Below are 5,308 nucleotides of genomic sequence, written 5' to 3' on the forward strand. Positions count from 1 at the left end.
TAAAGATGTCCTTGAATTTCTTTTTTTTTACATGTTTATTAGTTATTTTATTTATTTACATTTCAAATGTTATCCCCCTTCTTGGTTTTCCCTCTGCAAGCCCCCTATCCTATCCTGCTCCCCCTGCTTCTATGAGAGTGCTCCCCACCCACCCATTCCTGCCTTGCCACTCTAGCATTTCCTTATGCTGGGGCATCAAGCCTCCACAGGATCAAGGGCCTCCCCTCCCATTGATGCCAGATAAGGCAACCCTCTGCTACATATGCAGCTGAAGCCATGGGTTCCTCCCTGTGTAGTCTTTGGTTGGTGGTTTAGTCCCTGCAAGCTCAGGGAAAGGAGATCTAGTTGGTTGGTATTGTTTTCTTTCAATGGGAATGCAAACCCCTTCAGCTCCTTCAGTCCATACCCTAACTTCTCCATTAGGGGCCCCCGTGCTCATTCTGATAGTTGGCTGCTAGCATTCACATCTGTATTGGTCAGGCTCTGTCAGAGCCTCTCAGGGGACAGCTATACAAACTCCTGTCAGCAAGCTCTTCTTGGCATCAGCAATATTGTGTGGGTTTGGTGTCTGCAGATGGGATGGATCCATAGGTGGGGTAGTCTCTAGATGGCCTTTCCTTTAGTCTGTGCTCCACTATTTATCCCTACATTTCCTTTAGAAAGGAGCAATTCTGGTTTAATATGTTTGAGATTGGTGCATGACCCCATTGTTCAACCAGACACTGTGCCTAACCTCTTGGTATGGTTTCTACAGGTTCTCTCTCCCCTTTGTTGGGCATTTCAGCTAATGTCATCCCAGTTGGGTGCTGGGAGCCTCTTGCTTTACTGGAATCTGGGACTCTCTAGTGGCTACCCCCAGTTCCCCATCCCCCACTACACATACACCTCCATTCAATTTCCTGACCCTCTGTACTTCTCCCTGTCTCCTTTTCCTTTTTCCTTCCCCTTCCTCTCTCCCTTTCAGGTTCCTCCTTCCCTCTATCTCCTGTGATTATTTTGTAATACTTCTAAGTAGTTAAAGTCCCTCTAGGTAGGACTGAAGCATCCACACTTTGGTCTTAATTCTTCCTGAGCTTCATGTGGTCTGTGAGTTTTTTGCTTTTTTTAAGCTTTTTGCCTAATATCCACTTATCAGTGAGCACATACTATGTGTGTTCTTTTGTGACTGGATTACCTCACTCAGGATATTTTCTAGTTCCATCCATTTGCCTGTGTGATTTCATGAAGTCGTTGTTTTTAATAGCTGAGTAATACTCCACTGTGTAAATGCACCACATTTTCTTGTATCCATTTCTTTGTTGAAGGACATCTGAGTTGTTTCCAGCTTCTGGCTATTCTAAATAAGACTGCTATGAATATAGTGGAGCATGTGTCCTTGAACTTCTTTACACCTCTGCCTCTGCCTCTGCCTCTCTGCCTCTCTGCCTCTCTGCCTCTCTGCCTCTCTGCCTCTCTGCCTCTCTGCCTCTCTGCCTCTCTGCCTCTCTGCCTCTCTGCCTCTCTGCCTCTCTGCCTCTCTGCCTCTCTGCCTCTCTGCCTCTCTGCCTCTCTGCCTCTCTGCCTCTCTGCCTCTCTGCCTCTCTGCCTCTCTGCCTCTCTCTCTGCCTCTCTGCCTCTCTCTCTGCCTCTCTGCCTCTCTCTCTGCCTCTCTGCCTCTCTCTCTGCCTCTCTGCCTCTCTCTCTGCCTCTCTGCCTCTCTCTCTGCCTCTCTGCCTCTCTCTCTGCCTCTCTGCCTCTCTGCCTCTCTGCCTCTCTGCCTCTCTGCCTCTCTGCCTCTCTGCCTCTCTGCCTCTCCTCTGCCTGAGTTCTGCTATCACAGATGTGTGCCACCATGCCTAATTTATGGGTTGCTATAACCTAAATCTTTGGGACTAAGTACCTGCTAGGAAAGCACTCTGCCAACTGAGCCACAGCCTTAGTCCCTTAATGTAGTTTTAATTTATGGCAAATTACTCTACTTCTCAATTAATCTGGTAACATAGTTTTCCCAAGAATAAATGTTTAAAAAAGAAAATGGTAAAAAGTGGTGACAGTAGTTTGTCTAAGACTGCCAGGTAGTTGGAGAAGAGGACAATCAGCCAGAAGGGTGAAGCAGACAGGGAAGGCCATGAAAGAGTGGAATGAATGAGAACACAGTATAATGACACATGTATGAAAATGCCTTGAGCTAACCCATTACATTGAATCCTAACCTAAAAAGTATTCTTCTTCATATTCACTCTCTCCTGATATCACAACAGAATGTACTAAATATCATATTAGGGAAGGCACACGTGGCTCAGTGGATAAAAGGCAAGCCTGGAGTCTTGAGTTTGATCTGTGGAACCCAAATGGTGACAAAACTTTTGCAAGTTTTCCTCTGACATCGATGTACGCATTGTGGCAAGTGTGTCAACACAATCAATCGATCAATCAATCAATCAATATATTTTTTAAGTGTAAGGGCACATTTAAAAAATAGAATGGTGTATTAAAGCAAGAAAGAATATAATTGTTTTCTTTATAAATGTAAGTATTGTTGATGAACTCAGCACAGTCCTGGTAAAGAACACTGTTAGGATTTCTTAATCTCAGATCTGGGCTCAAAATCCAGGTTTGTCATTCATAAGCTTTTGGACGTCCATTTAACACTCACTATAGACTTACTGAACAGATAAAACAGAACAGGCATAGGACTAGGTACTTGAGATGTGTCGGTGAGCAGAACAGTAAAGCTGTTCACTTCTCCGTGACAAAATGCTAAGCTTTCTGATTGTATCTTCCTAAAAATCATCTGTATCATCCAGCCTCCAATAATGAAGTACTAGGGTAAAGAAAGTTAATTAAGCCATAAGGCCTCTGTCCTTGTGAGTGGAGTCAGTGTCTTGTAAAAGAGAATCCCTTCTCCCATGTGAGCATTTCTGATTTACATAAACCACAAAGTGATTCTGGCTAGTCACCAAATCTGATAGCGCCTTGAACTTGGGATTCTTGACATCCAAAGCTGTAGGAAATAAATTTCTATGGCTTGTTACTAGCTTAAAAGTACCATGACACCTCTTTCTGCCATCTTGGCACCTGTGGAGGCCTGCTGGGAACAGGACTTCTAACAGCAAGTATGTCTGGAAGGCTGTGGTGCAAGGCCATTTTTGCTGGCTACAAGCGAGGTCTCCAGAACCAAAGAGAGCACATGGCTTTTCTTAAAATTGAAGGTGTTTATGCCCGAGATGAAACAGAGTTCTACTCAGGCAAGAGATGTGCTTATGTGTATAAAGCATAAAACAATACAGTGATTCCTGGAGGCAAACCAAACAAAACCAGAGTGATCTGGGGAAAAGTGATCTTGGGCCCATGGAAACAGCAGTATGATTCGTGCCAAATTCCGAAGCAACCTTCCTGCAAAGGCCACTGGACACAGAATCCATGTGATGCGGTACCCATCCCAGATTTAAACTAATGGAGAGTAAATAAATAAAAGTAGATTTGAAAAAAAAAAAGTACCATGGCAGACATACAGTAAACATAAGTATGTCCAGGATTGAGCCCAAAACTTATTTCTGATAAGTTCTCAAACAATGCTATGATACACTCTGGGTCCATACCTTAGTCACCAGCTGTATGATAATTTTGTTCCACACTACAGTGTCTAGTGATATATATATATATATATATATATATATATATATATATATATATATATATATATATATATATGAGAGACTTTCTTCACTGTTGGAATAATATGAAACTTCAAAAGTCTGGAATCTTGGGGATCAGGATTGCCTTAGCCACTCCACCATTTCTTCTCAACCTTCCCCCATATCTTGAGCTTTCTAGACATAGGAAGAGCTGGGTTGCTGTCCTGAAGTGACTATCACTCTACCAGCCCTTCACAGAATTCCCCAACAACTCATTTATTTATCTACCTTCCACAACATAATTGGAGCTCTTCAAGAAAGCTTTATTACATCTTCCTTATTTTAATCTCTTTAGCTTTGTTCATAACTTGGTAGTAAAGACTCCTGAGGTTTTCTTTTCTTGAAACAGGGTCTTGATATGTAACTCATAATTACCTTGAACTTTTGGTGCACCCAATCCATTCTTGATTTATCATCCTCCTGACTCAGCTAAGTTTAGAGGCATATGTCTGGGTTCCTGAGGACTGTTTTTTTTTAGAAAAACTTGAAAAGGGCATGCTACTATTCCTAGTCACTACCACTATTTAGGTGACAACTGCCAGTAAAACCATAACATGATCTCCCACAAGCAAAAATAGTGAATCTCCTGTGTTATTTTTCAAATGTCCCTCAGACATCACAGAAATTAAAACTTTATCATTTTTATCATTATCATTACAAATATGAAAGTTGCTTTAGAATAAGCAGGCACTTTTTTACAATTTTACTATAAACTGAATTACATGGAATATAAATTCCACATAAGTAGAGGAAAAAATATATATTGTTTGGCTGGGGAATTTACAAAGAAATTTTCATTAGTTGGACAAATTATCCACACTTTGGGTACACTTGAGTCTCCGTTACATGAATATAATGTTGACCTGCCTTTGTAGATGGTAAGTCCACAGCAACATGATAATGTGTCTAGACACAGAGGTCATGCTTATACATTTAACTATTAAGTATATTGTTGAGCTCTCTCTCCCCAGCCATCTTAGTGACTTAATCTTGGTTGCAGATTGTCCCACACCTAAAGCAGGAAGATGGTGGTTGCAAAGAAGATGAAAACATTTCTGGAGTTGATCAACTCTAGGCTCCAGCTTAGAGGAGAAAAATGGAAAGTACGTGCTGGGGTACAGACTCTGAAGATGATCACTCAAAGCAAAGTTCATTATCCTCTCCAATAACTGCCCACCTTTCAGGAAATCGGTACTAGGATACTATGCCATTTTGGCTAAAACTGGTGTCCATCACTACAGTGGCAATAATATTGAATTGGGCACACCATGTGGAAAATACACCTGAGTATGCACACTGGCTATGCAAGTGAGTCTCATACTATTAGAAGCATGCCAGAACAGACTGCTGAGAAGTAAACCAGGATAGTTTTCCTTTAACGAAACTGTGCCAGAGCTTAAAAATATATTAAAGTTACTTTGCTTTTAATTTTCCTGTATTTGGACGAATGTATTGAATTTCCTTCACAGTCTTCTTTATGTCAGACTACTGATTGCTCTCCACAAACTGATGGTAAGGACCCTTTACTGAAAACAACCCTTATACAACTCACTGAACATGGAGAAATCAAGCTGGTGACTACCTAGAGCCTTTACCCCACTAACTAGTATGGTGCTAGATGGTAAAAACGT

General features: G+C 41.6%; 2 pseudogenes; both read left to right on the plus strand.

The window, feature by feature from the left end:
- The first annotated feature begins 3,062 nt into the window (after positions 1 to 3,062).
- On the plus strand, positions 3,063 to 3,431 carry LOC110290401 (large ribosomal subunit protein eL33 pseudogene; annotated as a pseudogene).
- A 1,271-nt stretch (positions 3,432 to 4,702) lies between these two features.
- Positions 4,703 to 5,035, plus strand: LOC110290516 (large ribosomal subunit protein eL30 pseudogene; annotated as a pseudogene).
- Positions 5,036 to 5,308: the final 273 nt, after the last annotated feature.

Source organism: Mus caroli, unplaced genomic scaffold (genome assembly GCF_978045245.1).
Source record: "Mus caroli unplaced genomic scaffold, Mus_caroli_1 scaffold_2, whole genome shotgun sequence".
Classification (NCBI taxonomy): Eukaryota; Metazoa; Chordata; class Mammalia; order Rodentia; family Muridae; genus Mus; species Mus caroli.